Genomic DNA, 27,992 nt, shown 5'->3' on the forward strand with positions numbered 1-27,992 from the left:
CTGTAAATGAAACCTAATATTAAAATTCTTTTATGAAGCAAATATTACTCAAATTATGGTATCTATATATTTTTTTAGAAAAATAATGGTTTTGGTCATATGGGCTTCCATAAAAGGCCGTTCTTAATTTTCAAAAGAGAATTTTATGACATCTGGGAATTCCAGGAACTTTGCAAAACACTATTAAACCTATTGTTGATAGAATAAAGAGATTCTGAACCAGTGGGGAGTGTTTTCTTAACAAAATACACAGTGAAGGATTAAAAATGTCAAAACCAGTAATATTGCTTCAAGAACACTGGTAGAAGAGCAAACCTTCACAGCCTTTATGAAAAGTAGTTTGGCAATATGCATTAAAAAATGAAATAAGCCTGACTGGTGGTGGTGCAGTGGATAGAATGTCGACCTGGAACACTGAGGACCCAGGTTCGAAACCCTGAGGTCACTGGCTTGCGCGTGGGCTAATCCAGCTTGAGCACAGGGTCAACGGCTTGAGCATGGAATCGTCGAAATGATTCCAAGGTCACTGGCTTGAAGCCCAACATCACTGGCTTAAGCAAGTGGTCACTGGCTTAGCTTGAGGTCCCTCCCCCTCAAGGCAAGTATGAGAAGCAATCAATGAACAACTAAAGTGATGCAACTACAAGCTGATGCTTCTCATCTCTCTCTCTTCCTGCCTCTCTCTCTCTCGGTAAGTAAGTAAAGTAAGTAAATAAATAAATAACATAAAACAAAATAAGCATCTGACCAGTGTTGGCACAGTGGACAGAACAACAAACCAGAACACCAAGGTCGCCAGTTTGATCTCTCATCAAGGTATATATAAAAAGCAATCAGGCGGCAAGATGCTGCCCCTACCCATTTCCTCCGGTAAAATGGGCCCTCCAGGGGCCATGTAGAGTTGGGTGCCCGCTCCCACGGATGCCCCTACTGGCAGTCTCAGGGGAGGCTGCCCCCAACATGGGTCTAAGGACCCAGAGAAAAAATAAAAAGCAATCAATGTACAACTAAATGAAGTAATGAGTTGATGCCTCTCTCTCTCTCACTTTAAAAAAAAAAGGAATAATTTCAAGTGTGAACAAAGATTTTTCTACTAGAAAGTTTTCTGCAATACTGTTTATAATAAAAAGTTTCAAAACAATCTGAGATTCTACAAGAAGACAGTATGTAAATAAACAAAGATACATCATCAAGTACATGGTGGTGTTCTACTATTAAAATTATAGATCTAGCCCTGACTGGATGGCTCAGTTGGTTAAAGCATCATTCCAATGCTCATAGGTTGTTTGGTTCAATCCTCAGTCAGGGCACATACAGGAAGATATGTTCCTATCTCTCTCCTGCTCTCTGCCTTTCTCTCTCTGAAGTCAATAAAATAAACATTAAAAATACATATATATATATATATATATAGAGAGAGAGAGAGAGAGAGAGAGAGAGAGATCTAAAACATCATCATCTACAAAATGTATTACTGGGTTTTTAAAGTTTAAGACAGTATTTGTATATAATGAAATATAATAATTAAGCTCTATTAAATTAAAATATTTAAATCATACATATTAAAGTTACATTATTATATATTAAATTAATATAAATTATCTATTATATGTTGTATCTTACTTACATAGAGAGATGATCTCCACTAAAACGTATCAGTAATTATCTCTCAACAGTTGGGTTGCTATTCATTTTTACTTCTTTTATACTATATTTTCCTATACAGCTTGAATTTCCTACAAAATTGTGTATGATATGTTTACAATCAGTTTTAAAATAAAATTATATTCTTGTTTTTATGTATTACTTTTTGTCTCTTTTATATTTTTGTTTTTATGTGTTTGGGTTTTGTTTTTTTTTTGTATTTTTCTGAAGCTGGAAACAGGGAGGCAGTCAGACTCTCGCATGCGCCCAACCGGGATCCACCCAGCATGCCCACCAGGGGGCGATGCTCTGCCCATCTGGGGCATCACTCTGTTGCAACCAGAGCCATTCTAGTGCCTGAGGCAGAGGCCACAGAGCCATCCTCAGCACCCGGGCCAACTTTGCTCCAATGGAGCCTTGGCTACAGGAGGGGAAGAGAGAGACAGAGAGGAAGGAGGGGGGAGGGGTGGAGAAGCAGATGGGTGCTTCTCCTGTGTGCCCTGGCCGGGAATCGAATCTGGGACTCCCGCATGCCAGACCAACGCTCTACCACTGAGCCAACCGGCCAGGGCCTATATATATTTTTTTAAACAAAAAGTTGGAAGTAAAAATTCAAGGCTTGGGCTGAATAAGGAAGCTTAGTAATAGAAAAATAATAATAGAAGTGAAAGACACCCACCACTGACTACATTTCAGGGTTTTTGGAGAGTAGGGAAAAGGAGAAATGAGAAAAGGAGCTGCGGCAGTGGGAGCCATCAGTAACCTGTTACGAGCAGGGGGATGCTCACCACTCCTGCCACATCAGAAGCAGTACAGGGGAAGCTGCTCTTAGCTCTGCCAACCCCAAACAAAACCAACCACACAGACTAGACTTCAGGAGCTCACTGTCATGCGAATCTAGCTCTAGGTATACTCAGACAACAGAGCCCATTTTAAAGTAACATGGAAGTATATCACAGACCACACCATTTTACTGTTCTTTTCAGTAATTGAACAGTTCTAAATTTCCTTATATGTGATATACCAAGATGGATCAGAGCTTCCCGGTTTTTGTTTTTCTTCTTTTTTTTTCCTGGGCTTGGAACAAAAGGCAACTGCACTGGTGACATTTCACAGTAACATGAGCTCTCACTTTCCCCATCAAAGATCACTGCAGTAAAACTGCAAAGAGCAGCAAAATACGAACACTGAACCCCAGACTTCTGATCTCTGGAGACTTACAGACTTCCAGGGTCCACAGAAAGTTTTCCCCGGAATTCCTAAAATTTGGATGCAAGATCCAAATAAGTACCTTTCCGAGTCTTTTAGTTTGTATCCAACTGTCATAACTTTTATTTACAAGGTTTATTTTGACCTTACAAATAAAATTTGAGCTTTTATTAAAACTTCTCTGAACCCATTACTCCATCAATAAAACCAGAAAACTACTCATACTGATGAAGAAAAACACATTTTGCAAGTACTCTAAATCAACTCCCTGTTCCTAAAGAACTGGCTTAATTACAGCAGTAAAACCTAAACACAAATCAATCTAATGACTAGGCGTTGACTGCATCCATTTAACAACTGGAAGTTTATTTTAGTATTTGAAACTCTGGTTCTTCAAACTAGAAACCGCATCAATATTATCTGATACTGATTTTTTTTATTAGTAAATGCAACTAACACAATTTCATCCCTCATTAGGTATGATTTAAGACTCTTCTGAATGCCAATTTTTTCAGCATCACTTCTGAAGCATTATCTGTATGGAGAAGAAATAAAAGTATACTTGTCCCTTCAAGTAAGTATCAGTCATTCGATCACCAAATGCACCTTAATTCAATCGTGTATGTCATTTGAAACAAAAGTTTTAACTACAGGTGAGAAATGAAAAGCAAACTTTCTTCCATCCCAATATGAGAGCCCTTATTACTGAGGAAGAGGGAAAATCAGTCTCCAATCTGTTTTAGTCTAACCTTTCCATTAGTAAGGAAAATGTACTGATGGCAAATCAAGCTACTTTCCATAAGTTACTTTCCCTAAAGATATCAGATTCAAAGCCAAGTCTAGGAATTGGGAACAGAGCATGGAAGAAGAGAGGAGAAAGGAGGCCACAGACTCCTAAGTCCCATTATAGTTCAGAATCAGCTCCATTAATCTAATTGAAAGTACCAGCAAGGGTTTTCCATTAGCTAGATAAGCTACTATCATTCATTATGATGTACTGCTTATGCACATTAAGTTGCTAAAACACAAATATTTTGGACTTATCACAGGCAAGGAGAAAAAAGCACAAGAAAAAAATTTAAAACCCTAGTATGTCTAACAGCTAGTCATTTTCAAAATTTATAATACTAATATATTGTTAGCAGGAAGGATATTTTCTGCCTGTACTGTTTCAACGTTCAGCTTAATAAAAGGCAAGTGGAAATGTAAGAATCTGACAGCATTTATTAATATGTTCAGTAAACACATACTTGAGTTTTAACCGAGGATTTAAGAACTTCAATGAAATAGAAAGGAACAAAATCAAAAGATGTCAATCCACCATGTAAAAGGTTAGCTCCGTGTTCACTCTGACCTTGAGCTTACTATCAAATGAAAAAAAATTTTTTCTGGGGGGGAGGCACTCAATTTTATTTACCATTTTATTACTGATGAGACTTTTGAGTAAGGACATAACATTTTGCCGAGCAAACAACGTGGGTTTGAGAGCCAGCCAGACAAACAAGAGAGATGGCTTTATCACTTCTCCAAATGAAAAATTTTAAGAACAGACAAGGGAAGGAAAAAGGAAAAAGAAAAAAGAGATACTCTGAGTGTTGCTGCCTTCCTTCTTAACTATGCTAGTCTTTAAAAAATACTCGTAACATTTTCCCTAAAATGTTTTAAATGTCTATATTGACTGGTCTTAACATTACAGTGTTTATGAGCTATTTGGTCCCTTTTCTCTTCTCCATCTACCATATTTCCCCATGTATATAATGCACCATTTTTGAAAAATGTGGGGTCTGAAAACTGAGTGCATTTTATACAGTGGTTGTAGATTTTTTTTTTACTTGCATTTCCTGCTTTTTCACCTTGCTTTTGCGCTCATTATTGAAGACAGTGATTTGTCATCAGACACAGACAGTGATGAGGATATATGAATTTTATGATGAATAAAACGAGTTCAATAACTTTATGTAATACATTTTTTTTTTTCAAATTTCAGGCCCCAAAACTAAGGTGCGTCTTATACATGGGGTTGTCTTATATATGGAGAAATGCGGTACATTCTCTTCCATGGTAATTTCATCCAGTATTAAGAATTTAAAAAATAATTCCAGCTTTGTCTTTTCTCCTAAATCCAAACTCATACATCTAATCGCTTTCTTATCTTTTTTTTTCATTTCTTATTTTTATTGATTAGAAAGAGAGGCAGGGAGAGAGAGAGATAGGAGAGACAGGAACCTTGGTCTGTTATTGTGTGTCCCCTGACCAGACACTGAACCAGCAACCTCTGTGGTTCAGGACAATGCTCTAACCAACTGAGCCATTTGGCCAGGACACTAATTGCTTTCTTGACTATGATATCTAATAGGCATCTCAAATTCAGCATGTTCAAAAGTGAATTCTGCACCACCCTTCTTCCAACTTATGCAACCCATAGTCTTCCCAGTTGAAACTGACGGCCAAATCCATTTTTCTAGTTGCTTAAGTCAAATCTTTTGGAGCCATGCTCAATTCCTCCATTCCTCTCACATTCCACATTTGGTAATAAAATCCTATTGCTTCAATTTTCCAGATGTATCCAGTAACTGATCATATCTCATCATCTTTTCTGACTTACCACAATCTCTGACCTAGATTACTGCAAGCTTCCTAATGGATCTCCCTGCTTCTATCCTTGTACTCTTATAATTCAGTGTTCAGGGAGTTACCAGATAATCCTTTTAAAGCTAAGTCAGAGGTCTCATCTCTGTTAAAACCCTGAAATGGCTCACCATTTCCTTTGGAGTTAAACCAAAGCTCTTTCAATGAATGCTACAAGGCCCTTTTATGATCTGGCCTCCTGTGACTTTTCTGCCATCCCATCCTGTTATTCTTCCCCCTCTTCAATCCCTGGGTTCCTTAGGGTTAAGTCATCAGACAACCACTAAGGCCCCACTGAGGGCTTTTGTCCAGCCTGTTCTCTTAGCCTATCCCAACTATCCACTTGGCTAACTCCATTACTTCCTTTAAGCCTTTGTTTCAAGATCACTTTCTCTGTCCACTCTATCTAATATGGCAACCAGCACCACCACCCCAAACACAAGAAGAATTTACCTTTGGTGAACCCATTTTACCTAGCAAAGACTGTGGAAGAAAACACTAGAACTAGAAGGAATATATTCCTATGAGAAAATGAAATAGGAGATTAGCTGATACCTTTTTCAAGACCCAGACATGTTTAGGGACTTGAAAAGAGAAATCTCTATGCAAAGGACAAAGAAAGGAGATAGGTACCAAAAAGGTCTATAGTCAGAAGCCCTTATCTGAGTAACAGATACACAGTTATTACATACTAATTTAAGAGTCTCCGGGGAAAAAAACAACAAAATAATCTAAAGCATAGCAAAGGACTTCCTTACCTACATATGGCAAAAGAGAAACAGCAAGGAAATATATCCCGATTCCAGGTATATGCAAATAAACAATAATTTCTGCTCCATATACCTGTGCCAGTTTTGTCTCTAAGAAAAGAGGCTTACCTGAGATTTGATACTCAGCTTTAAAATAAGAACAGAAAAACTCATCATTTTGAAATCTGATTAACCAACATCTGACTTCCTAATTTAGTTTGTTTTCAAAAAAAGATACCTAAAACTCCAATCTGTTTAGGAAAACATAAAGAGACAAACAAAAACTTTCCATTTCAAAGGGGAATGAAATTCAGTAATTTATTCAAACATGTAACAAGAGTGTCTCATATTTGTCAGGTCTATTGTAAGAGCTGATACGATCTCAAGAGTGTAGTGACTGCAGTCAAAATGATGTACAAATATCAAACACACAAGCTTTCTTTTTGTTTTCAATATATTTATCAATTACATTGATAATGGCTACACATTCTTAAAGTTTTCCCATTCAGCCGATGTACCAGGAGCATCTACAATATTATTGGCACAGCAGTGTACCAGGTGCTGGGGGGTGACAGAGGTGAATAGGTCAGGTCCTATTTATTTTCCCTATGTACCCCTGACACTGTATATTCTCTCATTTATCAACCCAGCAACTTAATGAGTAAATACACCCCTGCTTTAGAGACGATAAACTAAGGCTTAGAAAGTTTAAAAGGTAAAACTAACAAATGGCAGATTTAATCTGAGACACTTTAGAAACCCCAGAACCCATACTCTTACTTACTTATACTAAATGGTTTCCCTCAAGTAGCTTTAAGTCTAGAGAGCAGAAAGAAGTGCTTGGAAATAATGTTAATACACGTGACCAGCCCCATCTCCTTAGTGCCCAAAAGTCTACTCGATAAATAAAAATGGCAAATTAAGTACCTATAGATAAAAAGTGCACACTTTTTATACTACAAAATTACTCACTGAAAGACAAGTTTAATTTCAAATAAATAGCTTGTAGCTATGTCTGATCTAGGTAATGACAGTGATTTTATAAGAAAAGTAAAATGAATGAAAATAATAGATAAAAGCACCTGACCAATTCCCAGCCTCTTCCTTTCTACTCTAAAAAAAACTGCTCTGTAATACCTTTAATTTAATTACTTCAGTGACAAGAATGAATTCTGTTCAATTCATCTCTAACACATGAGAACAGTCAGGTAACATGTAGTATGGCACAAAACTACTAATTTAAGTGTTTACCTAGAAACTGCTTTTTTTAAAATTCTAAATACTTATGTAGAAAAAGGCTTCCCTCTGCCTCTAAGTAAAACTTGTTTTTGCACATTAACTACACAAAGCTTCCTAAGACAGATGGGCAGTCTGCAAGGCCTTCAACCCTTTGTTTAAAAAGCGGCAAATGTGTCCCATTGACCAGTAAATTCAGCCAGGTTTCTGGGAAGCACTGACCCCAATAAAGCCATTATGTTTCTTCATCTTTTAAAACCAGAGCAGCCAAAGAGACCTGAGCTAAAAGAAGAGGAACCAAAGGAAAATTAAACATTAAATCCATATTAAAAACTTGGGGTGCTGAATACACAATACAATATATAGATGAGGTAGTATTATAAAATGATACTCCTGAAACCTATGATTTTATTAACTAATGTACCCCAATAAATTCAATAAAAGTTTTTTAAAATCGTATCATAAAAACCCGTGACATAAACAGCCCCTATTCTTCAACACTGACTCCACTCTGTTTTTAAAATCTTAATTTACCATTCAACTAGGTAAAGTTCAGCAGTTGGTATGAATACCAATAGCCAACCTTCTTTTTAAAAAAATATGAGGATATTTAACTTAAAAATTATTTAAAAAATATACTGTATATGAGAATAGATGGTGATGAAGGAAGTCTTGACGGGGGGGGGGGGTGAACACACAATATGGTGTATGGAGACGTGTTGTATATGTAGAATTGGGCACCTGAAATCAGTATAATTACGTTAACTAGTGTCACCCTGATAAATTCAATTTAAAAAACCAAGACGGTTCTCTTCCAATGTAAAATAGGGAGCTAATGAAAGAAAATCTGTTTTGAATACTGAACACACTCCTAATAGGGCAAAGTTTCTTCTTAAAAATAAAGTGAGAATAACTAGGTAAATCTCAAATTACTATTCAGTAAAAACAGTGGTCTCACATGCTTTGAGAGAAATTTATAAGACCAATTTTCAGAACTCTTGGTTCTGAATGCTAAATAATCCTATCAACATTCTGAAGTAGTTCTTTTTAAAATAGAAAAATAGAATGTAGCTCTCCCTGGATCTACATACTAGATCATTTCAAGAAATTTCTGGGAAATTAATAAGACACTACAAATGCCTTTTACAAATAAAATTTTTTAAAGTTTATTAATCTAATGCTCTCTAAATAAAAAAAATTTTAATAAAAATGAAAGCTACTGCTTAATGATCAGAGGAGGTTCATAATTCAGAGGGGTTTAAAATATTCTAGCTACCTTAAAGCACACAGAGTGGATTACTTTAGCCAATGTTTTGTTTTCAAATCCTAACTGATTTGCTCCATGCCTTATTTTGCAAGAGAATTTTTGAATATACACAAACTTTTCCTTGTCTGTCTATTCGTTATTGATTATCCACAGCAACAAGGAAACAAAACAAGGGCAACCCACTGGAACTCCAGATTGGCTGCTGGAAGATGAGAAGATGTGAGGATGAACAGAAACAAGGCAAGGGACTGTTGGAGCCCATGAATATTTCAGAATAATAATGAAAAAGTGTGCCAGATGGGTTCACTTGCCGCTGGCTAACAACTACATTTCTGACCACAGCCAAATGCTTCCTTATGTAATTTAGCAAGCAGTTTTCAGTTCCTTCCACTACCACCCTTTTCATTTTCCTATTCATCTTCCTTTTTTAAAGAGCAATACCATCATAAACTCTTCTTTCAAAGTAGGACTTTTATCAAAAAAATTTTTAAAGAAAAGAACACCTGTGTACCCTATACAGCCAAATCTGAAGCATGAATCCAGGTGTTATTACTGAAGCAAAAAAGGACAAAGGAAGTGCTAAAAATGCCTAACCACTCTTTTTTAAACAAAGTAGTTTAAAATAAGCACTAGTTGCCAAGGGTTAACAACAGCATAACAGTTAACAACTGATTATGAAGGTTCACCCTTCCCACAGCACACTGGTCTCTGCCCACCTCTCCACTCATCTGCCAACATTCACGCCTACAAAAGCAGCTGAGTTCACTTGTATTCTCAAGTTATTTGGCAATAAAAATAACAATCACGTAACACCTGAGCACCTACTATGTCCCAGGCACCATTCTAAGCATTTGGCCAGCAAATCCCAATAGGAATTAGAATAGCATTATTATTAGGTAAAGAGAATTTAAGTAACTTTCCCAAAGCAACCTGGCCTCAGAGCCTGCACTAAGAACTCTGTCACACTGCCTTTCTAAAATAGATCTTTACTATTTATTCAAGTACAGACTGCATCAAAACCCTGCACACTACTATAGTTTGGGCATACTCTATTTGAAATCATAGCTAAAGATTCTAAGTCCTAAATCAGAAGTTTAAAAGCTTTGAAAAACATGGACAAAATCTGTGTAGTAGCCAGCCTCCAATAGCTCCCAATGATCCTGTCCTCCTGGTAGTCAAGGCCTTGTGGACTTCCTTCTCACAGTGTGCCAGGGTTGATCTATGTGACCAATAGCGTAAGGCAGAAATGATGATGTGCCACTTCTGAGATTAGGTTATATTAAAAAAAAAATACTGTCTCCACCTTTATCTACCCTCCCAATCACTTGCTCTGAGGGAAGCCAGTGGCCATGTCACTAGGACATATTTGGGCCTATGAAGAGACTCAAGTGCTAAGGAACAAGTGACTTTGGAAGTGGATTCTTCAGCCACAGTTGGGCCAGGCCTTGAGATGACTACAGCCCCTGTCAACAGCTTGACTACAACCTTAGGAGAGAGACTGAGCCAGAACCCCTCAGCTAAGCTGCTCCTGGATTCCTGACCCTCAGAAAGTATGCAAGAGAATAAATGCTTATTTTGAGAACTGTATTTTAAGATAATTTGTTCCACAGAAATAGTAAACTAATACAATCAAGCAGCCCTACTGACAAGCTTATTTATAACAACAACGTTAAAAGAAAGAGCCTTCTGATTCCAGAAGTAGCTTTCTGAAGTAGCACAGGGCTTACTTAGTGTGGTCTTTGTCAGCTTCCACTCTGCCAGGGCCAGAAAGCATAGAAGGTCATGATACAGACCAACAACCTCATTGTCAGATACTTGCAAAATAGATCTCTGGATTCAGGTGTGGCTTTCTGAGCAAGTGAACATGTGGACAGAGGGCTGTAGCACTGGATTTGATGAGTAAGTGAACTCGTATTAGATGATACAGAAGAGATTCACTGTAAAACCGAGTCAAGAAAACAACTCGGTAGGATTACACAGAAAGAAGATATTACTCCGTTCCAGAGTGCTTCCCACTAGAAATGACTAATGAAGTGAGAAATGGTTGAGAAGAACTACAGTTTGTGTTTTTTAGGTGTCCTTTGTTGGGAATATAGTTCTTAAAACATTTATTCATACTGCTTTGATTACACTTGTGTTACTACAGATGACAGTAAATGCTGTGGGATTTTTATTTTTTAAAATAAAAGGAAAGAAAGAAAGAGCCTTCTAAGATTTCTAAAGTTCCAAGTTGAATTAACCCTGATGCTTTTAATAATTACTTACTTTCTCAAAATCTGTCAATATAACTTTTAAAATGCTAAAAGCACACATTTTTTCTGTTCAATTTAATTACTGCACTTGGTTAATGAGACTATAATGTTTCATATTGTTTCACTACTTAAATTGATTATAATGGGGATCTGATGATTAAATAGAAAATCAAAACTCACTTTTTAAAGAACTATACATAAAATCTGGATTTTGTTTCAAAATAATTGTGGTGGTAAGTTGGAGTGAGACTGGAGTAAGCTGAATTAGCAGTGAGCTGATAATTAGTTGGTGGGCACATGAGGATTCATTATACTATTCTCTCTTTTGCGTATGTGTGAAATTTTCCATATCAAAAAGGCTGGGGTTTTTTAGTTTAATTTTCAAAACAGACAATACAAAACATACTCTACACTGAATAATTTCCTACTTTCCCACCATAATCCATCAAAACTTCCACTTAACATAGCAAGACTCCATAAAGTCAAGGTGATACTGTATAATCTATAGAAATGTACCTCACCAAAGAAAGGTTAAATAAACCAAAACATGTTGTCTGTATTTCTCCAGATAATAAAGTGATTTTTCTTAAATAAAATTTTTATTAATGAAACACGGACAGTTACCCTTGTGGATGATTTCAATTATTAAAAGTAAGGATTATATCTTTGAGTCCTTTTACATTTTATGTTGGTGAGCCCTCAACCAACTTGGATGTCTTGCTTATGTGAGTGCCTTTGGTCAATTACACATAGTTAATCTATTTCATTTTTTAAAATATTTTTTTAGAGAGGAGAGAGAAAGAAAGAGAGAGAGAAAGAGAGAAAGAAAGGGGGAGGAGCAGGAAGCATCAACTCCCACATGTGCCTTGACCAGGCAAGCCGAGAGTTTCAAACCAGCAACCTCAGCATTTCAGGTTGACGCTTTATCCACTGTGCCACCACAGGTCAGGCAATAATCTATTTCTAAAACACATGGGCAACCAACAAAATCTATCATTCTAATGTGTACAAAGACCCCAAAGTTGGTCCCATTTTCATTCAGAATGTGAGTTAACATATAATGGGTTTATTACTGTACTTTTTAAAGTATAAGTGCACTGCTTTCCATCAGATTAAAGAGGTGAGCTGTTTTACACATAAAAGTAATTAAGTTCTTCTGGAATCAAAGGGGCCTGGATGTGAATCCAGAAGAACCTTCCAATTCTGCCACTAGCAATGCAAACTCAAACAACTCCTTTAACATCTTTCAGCATGGTTGTCAACTACAAACTAGGGACTATACCTGACCTACAATAAACAATATAATGTGCATGATACCTTTATTTTTAATATTACTAATAAAGTGAAGTAAAAAGGCAATAACAGACCTGACCTGTGGTGGCACAGTAGATAAAGCACTGACCTAGAACCCTGAGGTCGCCAGTTCAAAACCCTGGGCTTGCCTGGTCAAGGCACATATGGGAGATGATGCTTCCTGCTCCTCTCCCCTCTTTCTTTCTCTCTCTAAAACTGAATGCATGAATGAATGAATTTTAAAAAATGGTCTATGGATAACTTTTGGTTATGTGAATTTTTGTCTCAATTAAAAAAAAAAAGTGTATGGGCCTAAACTGTGGTGGCACAGTGGATAAAGCATCGACCTGGAACAATGAGGCCGCCAGTTGGAAACCCTGGGTTTGCCTGGTTGAGGCACATATAGGAGTTGATGCTTCCTGCTTCTTCCCCCTTGTCTTTTTCTCTCTTCCCCTCTCCTTCCTCTCTAAAATAAATAAATAAATAAAAAATTTTTTAAAAGGCAATAACGTGGGTAAAAGAAATATATCAGGCCCTGGCCAGTTGGCTCAGCGGTAGAGCGTCGGCCTGGCGTGCGAGGGACCCGGGTTCGATTCCCGGCCAGGGCACACAGGAGAAGCGCCCATTTGCTTCTCAACCACCCCCCCCCCTCCTTCCTCTCTGTCTCTCTCTTCCCCTCCCGCAGCCGAGGTTCCATTGGAGCAAGGATGGCCCAGGCGCTGGGGATGGCTCCTTGGCCTCTGTCCCAGGCGCTAGAGTGGCTCTGGTCACGGCAGAGCGACGCCCTGGAGGGGCAGAGCGTTGCCCCTGGTGGGCGTGCCGGGTGGATCCTGGTCAGGCGCATGCGGGAGTCTGTCTGACTATCTCTCCCCGTTTCCAGCTTCAGAGAAAAAAAAAGAAAAAAAAATATATCAAAGCTCTCCCAATCCAGATAGCTCAGTTAATTAGAGCACCACCATGATATGCCAATGTTGTGTAATCAATTCCCATCAAGGTAAACACAAGAATCAACCAATGAATGCATAGATAAGTGTGACAACAAATCAATTTTTTTCTTCCCCCCCTCGTTCTCTCTCTCCCTTCTCTCTCTAAAATCAATAAGTGAAAAAGAATTGAAAAAGAAACATAGGTAGGAGTGTACTCCAAGAGTAATGAACATGTCATGAACAAAGAGACCACCTCTGGAAGTATGCACAAGAAAGTGGTAACGATGGTTCTGCCTGAGGAAAGGCAGGAACTGAATGGCAGGGAAAGGAATGAGGCATATTTTTAACAATCTTTTTGTATCTTCTGAAAATGATACCACATGAATGCATTATATATTTTAAAAATAATAGATAAAATTGGCCTTCAGTGAAAAAAAGGAAACAACCCCAGGGGACTGTCTTTGAACATCTAAAAGAGAGTTCCAGCAACACTTTAAATGTCATCAAAGTGCTTGAGGCTTAATCACATCAACTATCTTACCGAGGATGAAGCTCATGTTTACTGAGCAATTACATCCCACCAGGCTCTAGTGAGCACTCCGTGCAACTCATCAGCCAATTCATTCATATACACTGCTCACAAAAACTAGGGGATATTTTATTGCTTCATATTCATTTTGAAATATCCTCTAATTTTTATGAGCAGTGCAGCTGTAGGGCGGTACCAGTTGACCTGCACATTCTAAGAGGGAATGCCTAGAACCCAGTGCATGCACCAGCAATTCAAATTGGTCCGACAGCGTCTGCTGTACAAACTCCAAAATGTTAAAGAGCATATGGTTCACTGCCTCATAGCTGAAGAGCACAGATGCATTCTAAATGCACTACCAAAGCCTGCCACAGAAACAACTGTGCATTTTAACTACAAGCTGAAGCACTGCAGAAAATAGGGAATTTATTTACAAATGCCTAACAAGTTATCCTAACTCAAAAGTAAATTTCACTTTGTATCCTGGGCAGTTTCTATATTTTTCTTAATTATGGTATTTTTACACTTCATATTTACAAAAACAGATTTAAGTTAACATACACACAAAAAATAAATTAACATGCACACATTCTTGGTTGCCTTATAAAAAGGAAGAGAGGTAGGGAAAAAGAGAGGGAAGGAAAGAGAAAGAATGCATGAATTATGTCTATAAATAGAGGTAAGTGTGATATTATGGAAAGAATATAGAACTGTGCATCTGAAGCCTTTAATTCAAGTTCTAGCTCCACGACTTGCTTACATACACATCCTTTTACATGGTTAATCACCACTATCATCCTAAAATGTGGTGAAAATGGTTTTAAGCCTCCCTGCTATAATGGAAAATAAAGTCATACCAGCTCCATCACTGCCACAAATTCAAAATTAATGTAACCATCCATCTTCTGAAACTTATTTCCTCCTATTCCTTCCGTCCATGAACAACACTACCCCATCCCTGCTGCCTGGACCCACAGTCTCAGTCATGTGTGTCTCACCTCCCCTTTAACTTCACATACAATAAAGTTGTCAAGTTCCATTCATCTAATGTCTATCCTGTCTCTTATATTCATCCTCTCTTCTCTACTCTCATGGACACTATCCTGATTCAGGCCCTTTCCCCCCAATTTAACTGTAACATATCCTAATTGGTTCCCCCACTTCTAGTCTCTTCTCAATCTGACCCCATTCTATACCCCTCATCCAGAGGGATATTCCCAAAGCACAGCTGTGAGCATGCCGTTCCTCGTTCAGACCTTTGAGGGACTCTGTTCTGTCTTTCAAGGGGCCCTCTTCGTAGTCTAGCCTCCAGCTGCGCTGCTCCCCAGTGGGCACTTTCTTCCCTTTCCCACTGAGAAGCAGTCCTGTCATTTCTATCACAAACTGGTCTCCAATCAATCACTTTAATCCCATCCTTCTTGCCACAATCATGGTTCAAGGATGAGCCCCAAGGAAATGTGACCCCAAAAAAAAAAAAAACCGGTGGTCTAATCATAACAATGATCCAAATTTTTGTTTCATGACATGAGTGGGCAGTGGATGGGGTAAGTTAAGTCTTTTTCAGGGAAGGTGTGATGTGCAACCGTGAAGCCTGAACTGCTGCACCACTATTACCATGAAGGAAGCTACCCTGAAGAGGAAGTCAATGCTAGGGACAGACAGAGCATAAGGAGCTGCGGTGAAATAGAACTTTGTTCAAATTATACCAGCACATCCCACCCCCAAAAAACTGCTATGTGAACCAGCCAAATTCCTTTATTTCTTAGGTCCTCTTTGACCTATAACCACAAGCATTCTGACAGAAAAATCCTCCAAAAGCTAGATTCAACCTCTCTTCCCAACTCCTCTCCCATTCCATGAACAGTTTTAAAGCAGGCTACTCTACATTTCTTTTTTAAATGTGTACTGTATGCATCTGGTTCTAGAAACAAAAAAGTGGAAGCAGCGATCCAGACATAAATAAGCCCCTCTTCCTCATGGTCTGCCTCTCTTTCTTTCATGCCACTCACAGTACTTAGAGCAACTAAAATTCATCTCAATTCAACCCATCCTAAAAATAACAGAACAGAAACAAAAATGCAAATAATACCTATCCAGATAAGAACTAGAATTCTCTCTCTCTCTCTCTCTCTCTCTCTCTCAATGTCTTTTTCTTTTTAGAAGAGGACTTTTGTTTACTCAAAAAAAAATTGGAATGCACTGTCATTACTAACAAAAGTCATATTCTTGTTAAATTGATAGGTTTAAAGGAAATGAGAGAGGCACATTTGTCCTTGTTAAAGGTTTTCCAATTATGTAGTGTGACAAATATATCCCTTCTTTTTAGCATCCTGAGATCTTTATTTGGTTGGTTTAAATACAAAATTCATAATAAGTGTGTTTCAGGAGAAAAGTCATTTACAGAAGAGATCTAAAGTACCAACAGCCAAAATATTGCCAAGACAATTAAAAGACTGTTTCTGTTCTTATTCTTCTACTACAACAAAGGGGAAACTTCAAGCATTCTCTGTATTCTCTGCAGCCAGTGCCAGTACTGATCATGAAATGTTTACACAGACCTGACAGGGGAGACAGGAAAGGAGCTTTGAGGGACAAGTGTCAGATCTGCTCTGGCTTCTAGATTCAGCCTCCGGCCTAAACCACTCTACCCTCCCAACAACCTGAAGGGAAAGGAACACCTTTTCCATCAGAGGTTTCTCACGCCATCTAAACCTATATATTTCCTCTCTGCTACTTAAGACAAATAAATCAGATTCCCAATGAGACGAAGATAAAGAGTTTACCTTATTTGTCACTGAACTGTCTCTTCTGCTTACTATCTTTTCTTTCTTCTGTATTCTATCTCATTTTTCCATAATAGGAAAAGAATTTTTAATAATTATTTTAGCTTTAACTTCTTGAGATTCAAAGCTACTCTTCTCATTTCACTTTAATTCTGATAGTATAGAAGAGTTTGGTTTAGGCCCTGCCAGATGGCTCAGTGGTAGAGCATCGGCCTGGCGTGCAGGAGTCCGGGGTTGGGTTCCTGGCCAGCGCACACAGGAGAAGCGCCCATCTGCTTCTCCACCCCTCCCCCTCTCCTTCCTCTCTGTCTCTCTCTTCCCCTCCCGCAGCCAAGGCTCCATTGGAGAAAAGTTGGCCCGGGCACTGAGGATGGCTCTGTGGCCTCTGCCTCAGGCACTAGAATGGCTCTGTTGCAACAGAGCAACACCCCAGATGGGCAGAGCATCGCGCCCTGGTGGGCATGCCCGGTGGATCCCGGTCGGGCGCATGCGGGAGTCTGTCTGACTGCCTCCCCGTTTCCAGCTTCAGAAAAATACAAAAAAAAAAAAAAAAGAAGAAGAAGAAGAGTTTGGTTTAAAAAAATATATTCCAAGTACTACGGACTTAATTTTTATCCCTCAAAGTAAACATGTCAAGTAGGCAACTCCATTTTGTTTATTCATTCACTCTTTCAATCAATTATGAAGGTCTTTACAGATGCCGTTTACTCACTAAATCAGTGGCAAAGACTTGGATAAAAAAAAAAAAATCTTGTGTTTCTTGGGTTGTTGCTCAGCTCATTTAACAACCACAGTACAATAAACAGGTACTCTCTGGCTTCTAATTAGCGACCAGAAATTTTTATTTTAAATTCCTCCCCTTTAGGATAATAGGTGATTATTTTTATTTTCTTTAATTCAATCCTACATTGTCCAGTTCTTAAATTAAGCATATGTTAATTTTATAATTTAAAAAGCACAATTTTTTTACAAGCAGTTATTGAATTTTTTCCATTCTCACTCCTGGTGGAGTCTTCGGTAACAGTAGCAAGAAAGTGCCATGTAAACCAATGTCCTACAGCTTCATTACTATATATTCTTCTAGCGGTGTTTAAACAGACATTCTGCGGAAAGCCCTACTACTAAAATGTCTGAATCAGAGAAAATGCTTAATTTTCTAGATAAACTTTAACAGAGTATGCAAGAAACTAATAAAATACAGATAATGTCCAAACCCTTATTTTGACACTAATATTATCCTCTTTCCAAAAAAAAACCCCCAAAAAACCCCCACCAAATCAAAACAAACAAACAAGAAGAAAAACCACTCTTATAAGAACTACTAACAAGCCACAAAAGTAAATGAGTTCATCTCCTATTGTCTGTCCCTGATTTTCTTCCTACCCTATTTTAGGCATCTGCTAAGGTGTCTAAGAAAGTGTTTGATATAACATAAGCAGATTAAAGTGTTGATTCTCTCTGAAAATATTTGATTTGTTGCTCTTGCATGACACCCTCAGAATCCACATTTTAACTTCTCATACCTAAAGAAGCAACACTAGGTAGGTAACACCTAGTTGGGGCTCTCAAGTTCTCTTATCATGGAAAGCTCTAATTGTTAGCCTCTTTCTAAGTAGGCAACATTATTTTCTGATGTTTTATTTCAAAAGAAAAACATATTTAGTCATACATAGCCACAAAACCTGGTGATTCTATTTCTTTTGTAGGAGATTAAGAAAAATTTAATGAAAAAGATTTACAAAATCCATGCCCATGATTGAATCTGAATGTTCTGCTCAATGCTAAGAACATCTTTTAAGGAAGCTTAAAGCTTTATGTTGCTATGTAAGGAAATCTGGGTAGACTGGAGGAAAACTTGAAGGCCCGTAATCTCAGCACAAAGCAGCAGGGTCAAAAGGTAGAGGTCAGGGAACAGGGTGCAGAATAGTTCCCACACTTGAGGGGAGACTATATCTCATTATTTTAGAAGACATTCAAAAACTATTCTGTTGTATATACTAAAATAATACAGCCATTTATACTCTACTTTATGCCCCAAGGCAAATCAAAATTTTACAAAAGAATTTATTTTTAAGAGCAAGTATTTAAGTTACTTCTATCTTCCCCCTACGTGGGAGGGGGGGGGGGGGGACAAAAACAAAAACGACCTGTCTCTTTCACACACATACACCAATGTTTCAGCTGTCCTTCAAAGACTACCATCTTTCAACAAAATAGACTAATCTATTCAACAGAGTTCAATGGGGCACAGAAATAAATACTTAATGTGCATACATGTCAACAGACATTTCACATCAAGGCTTCTGCCCAGTAACAATTCAACAAGTTATGTCTACTGCTTGGCCTTATGGCCACATTCAAAAAAAGCTAAACTTTACTCCTGCTTAGAGATTTCATTCCAGGAAATAGTGAATGCAATTTTGTTAAACTTTCAGTAGGTACAACATTTGTAAAGGAGACTCTATAATGACTCCTCTAGCAGGCAATTAAATCTGTGGGGACTCTAGGGCATTAGTCTGGATATCCCTGTACCATTTCTCCCACTCTAACCATAAACAGTTGTTTTCCAAGTAGAAGAGAGGGTGAGCAATTGATTGACAGATCAGGAAAAGAGAATTTTGGAATAACAGGTGTGGTTTTCATTTTTGCTTTTCACTATCTCTCACACTTTTAATGCTCTCCCAAGGAGCCTCTTCCACCAGAGACAAGAGGCTCACAAGTGGTTTGCAGTAAGTGAGGCCCATCGGTCCTTCACTAGGAAGAATACACAAAATCTTATATTCAAGCACATACAGCTTTCATGTATTTATTTAAAATCAGACCGTAACCAGGGCTGCCAATGGAAAAATAAGCACTGCCAGACAGGAGTTAGAACAACTAATAATAACCTATTTTGGCATAATCACCTCAGTTGTACCAATGCTTGTGTTTTAATAAACTGTGAAATCAGTCATTATTCTCGTGAACAATGGCACAAAGCAAATGAAGTCAAGTACAAAAGCTCATTTCCTTGGAGCTCAGCCAGAATACTTTAAAATCCAGACAAAAAATTATTTATCAAAAAAAAAAAAAATACACTTGAGACAGTAAATGGAAAACATTTTTAAACAATCTGTTATCTTTCTACCCCAGGCATTTAAATTTCCTTAAACTGAAGAGAAATTAACCTAAAAACTCAAAACAAAACACTGAGGTCTGGGAAGTGAACCATCCATAAGCTTTAAATCTACAACCAGTCCTAAATTCCTACTGCTCACACTATCCTCATGGAAGTCATAGCTTATCCTTAAGCTTATCTTTACTGAATGCCAGTTGACAGGGCGAACATTCAGTTCGAGATGCTCCCTCCCCCACAAAACAACTTCTGTCTGATCTGCCTATTGGGAAACAATCCCTCCTTGCCATTTTAGTACGAGCTACAGAAAAAAAACAAGCAATATAAATTCAATATATTGGAAGAATACTGTTGATCTAGAAGAATGTCCCTGTTTTCTCAAAGGACTATGACAGAAAGATAAGGAAAGAAACAAGGGATATTAGAGAAAGTAGGAAACCTGAGAAGTTATGGGAAATAAACTCTTCCCAGTTTCTGCTGGGGATGAAGGTAACTGAAGGATTCAGTTAAACCAGCGATTTTCGATCAGTGTGCCGCAAGAATTTTGAAAACATGTAATACCTGAATATTTAGTCAGGGACACTTTTCCTGTAGATTGTCAAATAAAAAAATGACAACCAACTCAGTTATAGCCATCTAGTGTGAATTAAAATTACATCTATTTTGTCAGATTGGCAAAAACTATTTTCTGGTGTGCTACAGAATTTTAGTAATTGGTTTATGTGTGCCATGAAATGAAAAAGGTTGAAAAAATCACTGCATTAGACATAAAAATTTTTTCACAAAGGTTTTAGTGACACTGAAAATTTTTGCCAAAAGATCAGGTTTCTATAGAAAAGAGACAAAAAAAAAACAAAAAACCAGCAAATATGAGGTGGCTTCCTGAGGACTAAGGTAAAAACAGGGGTGATTTTTGAAAAAGGAATTAAGGGCGAAAAATCCTGGTCTGGGCCCTGGCCAGTTGGCTCAGTGGTAGAGCATCAGCCCAGTGTGTGGATATCCCGGGTTTGATTCCTGGGTCAGGGCACACAGGAGAAACACCCATCTGCTTCTCTACCTCTCCTCCTCTCACTTCTCTCTCTCTCTCTCTCTCTTCCCCTCCTGCAACCATGGCTCAGTTGGCCCAGGGCACTGAGGATGGCTCCATGGCTTCCACCTCTGGTGCTAAGAAGAGCTTGGTAGCTGAGCATTGGACTATTGCTCCCTAGTGGGCTTGCTGGGTGGATCCTGGTTGGGGCCTATGTGGGAGTCTGTCTCTCTATGTGGGAGTCTGTGAGAGTGCCTCCCCTCCTCTCACTGAATTAAAAAAAAAAAAATACAAACAAAAAAACCCTAGTCTGAGCAAACCTGTGCCAAGCTGTACTGAGGAATGAAGACAATTGAAAACTTAATTTATGTACCACTTCCACATCAATGTTTCTTCACACTTTATCTATCTATCTATCTATCTATCGAGAAGGACAGACCCCTAGGGCAGGGGTCCTCAAACTTTTTACACAGAGGGCCAGTTCACTGTCCCTCAGACCGTTGGAGGGCCAGACTGTAAAAAAAAACTATGAACAAATCCCTATGCACACTGCACATATCTCATTTTAAAGTAAAAAAACAAAATGAGAACAAATACAATATTTAAAATAAAGAACAAGTAAATTTAAATCAACAAACTGACCAGTATTTCAATGGGAACTATGCTCCTCTCACCGACCACCAATGAAAGAGGTGCCCCTTCCGGAAGTGCGGTGGGGGCTGGATAAATGGCCTCAGGGGGCCGCATGCGGCCCACGGGCCATAGTTTGGGGACCCCTGCCCTAGGGACAGACAGGAAGAGAGATGAGAAGTATAAACTTGTCGCTGCAGCACTTCAGTTGTTCATTGATTACTTTCTCATATGTGCCTTGATTGGGGCTGTAGCTCAGCCAGCGACCTTAGGCTTCAAATTCAAGACAGTGACCATGGGGTCATGTCCATAATCCCACACTCAAGCTGGTGAGCCTGCACTCAAACCAGATGAGCCCCTGCTCAAGCCGAAGACCTCGGGGTCTCAAACCCGGGTCCTCAGCATCCCAAGTTGATACTCTAACTCTGTGCCATTGCCTGGTCTGGCTATTTCTTCACAATATAGAAGAATTTGCTGTATTTTATGTATAAATGACAGTAAAAGTGTGTTGTACATAAAAGAGGAAGCTGAGCAGGGCAAGAAAACATGGTCTTCAAAGCAGAAACCTAGATTCTCCAGGCGTGGGCAGGAGAAAATCAGGGACAACAAAGGGATTTACATCACAAGGCCTCTGGGATCTAGAAAATAGACTATCTAAAAATATCTTTAAACTGGGTTTCACAGTTTAAAACCTAGAGCTAGAGTTCCACACTATAAGGATTCGGCATGCTTGTCCTCACAGCAGGGTTGAACTTAAATTCTACCTCATATTTCTACTGCACTCTAGTTTACAAGCTCGTTGCAAGACTTCATCACATTTTACAATTGAGAAAAGTAATAACAGTCTAGATCAGCATTAGTGTTGAAAAACATACTCCCATATATATGTCTTCAAATTATAAACAATTAAAATAAACGTACAGGGTAGGGAACCATATGGACTACTTTTGCAGTGGTATTCCTAATATGTAGAATATGAATATGTGAAAACTATTCATAGCACATCAGTAACCACAGCTTAGCAGTAGTCCTAACAAGATACATTTCCCCTTATTTATGAGCTATCCACATTTACTGGAGTGGTGCATATAATGCCACCTCTTTCTCACCCAGCCAACAAAAGCACATAGGAATAGAACTGAGCAACAGTGGTATTATTAATGGGAAGACCTTGAATCAATTCCACTTACTTAAAAAGTTATACCATTTATAACCTCAGTATGCAACCACTGTTAATAATTACTAGTGATCCAGCTCACAAATGGCAGGTGCACTAATGTGTCACTACCTAGCAGTTGAGGACAGCTGGTCTGAAGGACATGGAGGGACAACAGGACAGACTGGATAAGGACCACTCTGGAATCAGCCTCGCATGCCGCAGTCCCAGTTTTGGCCTTGACTATCTCTGAGTGGCCTAACACCTCACTGAACCTCAGCCTCCTCCAATGTAAAGTGAAGAAAATAATATAATACCTTCAAGTTATTGTGAGGATGAAAGACAATGTTTAGAATCACCAACCACAATTCATGACCCAATAAATGTTCACTACTTTCATAGCTCTATCGTTATAGAGGTGATTTCCTGGAACTACCTCTAACTTAACAGTCTAATACATAACTTTGAAAGTCATTTAAAGAAAACATTATTTCAGCCCTTGCTGGTTAGCTCAGTTGGTTAGAGCATCATCCTAATATGCCAAAGTTGCAGGTTTGATTCCTGGTCAAGGAACATACAAGCATCAATCAATGAATGCATAAATAAGTGTAACAACAAATTGATGTTTCTTTCTCTTTTTCTCTCAATAAAATAGTTACAATTTTTAAAAAAACATTTCAAAAACAGTTTTTGTACTAGTGACTTTATACGTTTATACAAGAAAAAATGGTATTAATTCAAGAAGTCCATGTTAATGAAAACAGTTACAATATTAATTTAGAATAAAGTGTTAAAAGTCATGGGTTCTTGGGAAAGGTACAGGGTTGTCTGAGAAAGCAACTGTTTCATGTTTTTCTATCCTCAGGGTGTGCTGTCCCAGCAGCTTATAAAATACTTCCACTTTTATTTCTATAATTCTCAGTTCTTACTTCCTTACACTCAGCGAATCATCTTTGCATTTTGTTTGAAAGTAATGTGGAAAAGACAGTCACATACTGAAAATGTTTGGAATCTCTGGCTGAAAGGTCTTTTTATGGTACCATTTTAAAAAGCCACGTCTTAGGCCGAACATAATATTATTATACAAGGTACAATAAAGACAAAATATAAATGGAAAAACAAATATAAAGAGTGAAACTTTAGAGAAACAAGGAGAACAATCCTGGCTAACCATGCTCCAAACTGAGGTGAGAGCCCATGAAGAAGGAAACTAAATGCAATTTCCTAAGATATTCCTCTAAAACCATGCAAATGCAGCTACAAGTGCACTTTAATACAAATACTTCCTGAAATTCCATAAACACTACTTGCCATTTATGTGCTCATCACTTGGCACTTGTTTATAAATAAATAAGAGGTGTTATTTGCTTTAAAATAAAAATAAAGCCTTGCTGATAAACTACTATGCATAAAGTTGGTAAAGAAAAAAAAGGTTAAGAATTTTATCACAGTTTATTTCAAGAGGGAAAGAATAGGCTAATAAATATTATAGACAGGATAAATTTCAGTAGCTCACCACAAAGCTAATGATATATGCCTTTTTATCCATCTCAAGCTTCTCAATTTCAAAAACAACTCCAGTTTCCGTTTTGGAGGTTAAAAAACTCACACATAAACTCACACATAAATACTAACTTTTACTGTCGGTAACTAAAGAAGTGCCAGTTTTGTTCATTTCACATTATCTCATTCATTTAGTAAAACAATCTATTTGAGTCCCTGTTATGGGCTAACACTATTTTGGTCACTGGGTGTATAGTAATAAACAAGAGAGACAAAGGTCCCACCCCTTAGGATCCAACAATCTATTGAGAAAGATTGACATTAAAAAGTGAGAAAGTAAAGAAAAGTACTTACAATATATTGTCAGGTACCAGTAAAGGCTATGAGAAAAATTAAGCAGGGTAACTAGCAAGAATAGTCACTAGGTAGGCAGGAAAAGGAAGGATACTATTTTATACAGGATGGTCTGGGAAGGCCACTTCATTCAGAGACCTAAATGAAGAGAAGTCAAACTTACTAAGACATAAGGCTGCACTGATCAAGAGGGAAGCCGCTAGCCTAGCCACATGTGGCCATATAACACTTGAAATGCTGCTAGTCCAAACTGAGATAGGCTGGATTTTGAAGATTCAGTAAGAAAAAAATGCAAGTATCTCATTAAAAAATTCTTTTTACCTTTTAAATGTGACTACTAGAAATTTTTATATTATAAATTTGTCTCATATTTTATATTTTATGGATGATAATGGTCTGGGAAAAGAGGATTTCAAGATGAGAACAGAAAACAAACAGGCCTTAAGAGAAGCAGCAGCTCGATGTGTTTAAGGACCTGTAAGAAATCCAATGCAGCTGAAGAGAGTGATCCACTCAGAAAAGGTTGGAAAGGTAGGCAGGGACCAGATCATGAAGAGCTTTGTAAACCAGGGCTTTGTGTCCCACCCCCCACCCACACCTCAAATTCATGTTAAAATTTAATCACCAATTGATCTATTCAGAGGTGGGGCCTTTGGGAGTTGCACAGGGTAGAGCCCTCATGAATGAGACTTGTGCCTTATAAAAGAAACCCCAGAGGTCACCCTCACTCCATCCACACATGGTCATCTATGAACCAGAAAGAGAGCCCTGCCCAGGCACCAGATCTGCAGGGACCTTGATCTTGAACTTCCCAGCCTCCAGAACTGTGAGAAGTAACTTTCTGTTCTTTATAAGCCACTTGGTCTATGAGTGGCAGGCAGCCTGAAAAAAACTCAAAGAATAAAGTTTAAATCTTAATCTAAATACAAAGGAAGCTACTGAAGAATTTTAACTAGAAAAAAATTATTCTAAGACCTCATCAGCTATTTATTCTAAGACCTCATCAGCTATTTTGTAGAGAACTGGCAGTATCATCCACACTGCTAGAATATACACTTCTAGAGGTTATCTAATATGGTCATTTCAAACAAGGGTCCCTGGGTCCCTAAGAGTCCATGTAGGTAATACTGGAGAGTTCATGAACTGATATTATCCTTTTTTTTTTTTTTCAGTGTAAAAATGTTATATTTAGAATTAGCCAGCAGAATGCAGTTTTAGATGATCCCAATTTTATTGGCAACATCCAAAGCATCCTAGTCAGGAGCCAATTGAACATATGCCTTCTTCTCTCCATTAAGACTAATCAGCCTGACCAGGCGGTGGCACAGTGGATAGAGCGCGGACTGGGATGCAGAAGACCCAGGTTCGAGACCCCGGGGTCGCCAGCTTGAGTGAGAGCTCATCTGGTTTGAGTAAAAGCTCACCAGTTTGAGCCCAAGGTCGCTGGCTCAAGCAAGGGGTTACTCAGTCTGCTGAAGGCCCACGGTCAAGGCACATATGAGAAAGCAATCAATGAACAACTAAGGTGTTGCAATGTGCAACAAAAAACTAATGATTGATTCTTCTCATCTCTCCGTTCCTGTCTGTCTGTCCCTGTCTATCCCTCTCTCTGACTCTCTGTCTCTGTAAAAAAAAAGACTAATGTTGCCCTTGGCCACATCAATGTCATAGGGCTTCTTCACAGCCTGTCTGACCTGGTCCTGTTGGTCTTGACATCCACAATGAACACAAGTGTGCTGCTGTCTTCTCTCGTCTTCATGGCTGACTCAGTAGTCAGGGGGAACCTGATGGCTGCATAGTGGTCAAGCTTGTTTGTCTTGGGGCGCTCTTCCGAGGACATTTTGGCGGCCTCCAAAACCGCCGTGTCTTCTGCCATCTGTCGGAAGGTGGGTGACATACGGGTTTTCTTTCTTTGTGGCTATGGATGCCTTTCAGAACTGCTTTCTTTGCCTTCAAAGCCTTTGCTTTTGGCTTTGGCTTTGGGAGATGCAGGGGCTTCTTTCTTCTCTTTCAGCACTATCTTCACGAAACGGGTTTTGATATTAATATTTTCAATAGCTTATTAAAAATTGTCCTTTCCTGTAAAGGGAACTGCATAAACTAACTGATTTTTTCCTTTCTTTGTGGCAGAAATTATAATTACTCTATCGGTCCTCATGTGGTGTATGTGGTATATATTAGTCCACATGTTTTTATGCCTTTTAAATTAATTTTAACTAACATTTAGTTTTTTTATTCAAAAACAATTTCAGGCCAATGGAAGAGAGTGGTGGTATGTCTGGAATTCAGTCATCTTATTTAACCCTTCAAGACGGACGAAAACACTGAGGCCCAGCACTGTCCTCAGTGATGAGCCAGGACTGTGTCCAGTGCACTCACTGCCCTGACAGTAATGGTTTCACCAGCAATCATACATTCCCTTTAAAAATTATAAACTTTCCTGGCCGGTTAGCTCACTCAGTTAGAGCGTCATCCCAAAACACCTGTGGGTTCATTCCCCGTCAAGACTCATATGGGAAGCAACCAATGAATGTACACCTAAGAAGAACAACAAATAAATGCTTCTCTCTCTCTCTCTCTTTCTCTCTCTCTCTCTCCCTTCCTCTCTAAAATCAATTAATAATAGTAATTTAAAAAATAAAATAGTTATAAACTTACCTAAGGACAAATAACAATTTACAGAGGCAGCAAATGTAGCAGCTATGTCCATGGATAGATCATGTCAGACAGACTTTCCAATCCAGGTTTCTCCTTTATTAGAGAAACCTGGGGGAAATACTTGAAACTCCCTAGCCTCAGTTTCCTCTTTTACAAAACAAAGAAAATAGTGCCACCTCCTAAAGTTGTTTTCAGGATAAAATGAGGTAGTAACTATGGAGCATTTAGCACAGTGCTTGGCATATAGGAAGTGCGGAATAAATGTTATTTTATTATTGTTATTTCATTGTCAATTCTTACAGAATGGTGACTCACCAATATACTCCACAACCTGGCACACTATAAGCTTTTTATATTAAATAATTAGAGGCAGTCCCTGGGTAACGAATGAGATAGGTTCTATAGGGTTATTCTTAAGTTGAATTTATACATTTACCTATTAAACTTAGACATATTTTTGTCTTAACATATTTATTTTTACCTTCCTGTGCATATAAACACTTAAATATTTTCAAACCTATCTGGTTTGTAATACAGGGAATGCCTGTAGTCCAAAGTGTAATGGCTAGTTATGGCTTTATTGAAAACAAAATTTAGGTCATTGTTAAGGATCTGGACAAATGGCTCGTTTCCTAAAGTATCTTATATAGGACCTGCTTTATCCTCCAGTAAATGATAGAAGAGGAAAATGTTTTCTTCTGAATGGAGCTTCATGAAAATTATGACTAACAATGCACTGTATTCTAGACATTTACTTTTACTACTCCAAGAGTATTTGTGACCAGCAAAAGGATATACCACCTAGAAATTTCAGAACAGCCTGTCATCATACCTTAGCAGCAGATTCTATTGTACTTGTACTCTTACAGCCTCCTACATCTCTCCCTGTCCCTTCTTTCCCTTCCTCTATTTTCCCCTCTCTATGACCCCACCTCATGTCCTTCCCTTCCCATCATCTCATCTTCTCTGGTCTGTCCTGCATTAATAAATGGAGCAAGGACACCTGAGCCCTGGGGTTATCACAGGGAGTTTA

At 38.3% G+C, this 27,992-nt stretch overlaps 1 protein-coding gene and 1 pseudogene across 5 annotated transcripts in view; both read right to left on the reverse strand.

Moving 5' to 3' along the window:
• Positions 1-27,992, reverse strand: part of DENND5B (DENN domain containing 5B) — a 200,638-nt gene that overhangs the window by 163,727 nt on the left and 8,919 nt on the right. The gene's annotated exons all lie outside the window — the stretch shown is intronic.
• Positions 25,516-27,011, reverse strand: LOC136393898 (large ribosomal subunit protein uL23 pseudogene; annotated as a pseudogene).

The sequence above is a fragment of the Saccopteryx leptura genome, chromosome 2 (genome assembly GCF_036850995.1).
Source record: "Saccopteryx leptura isolate mSacLep1 chromosome 2, mSacLep1_pri_phased_curated, whole genome shotgun sequence".
Lineage (NCBI taxonomy): Eukaryota > Metazoa > Chordata > Mammalia > Chiroptera > Emballonuridae > Saccopteryx > Saccopteryx leptura.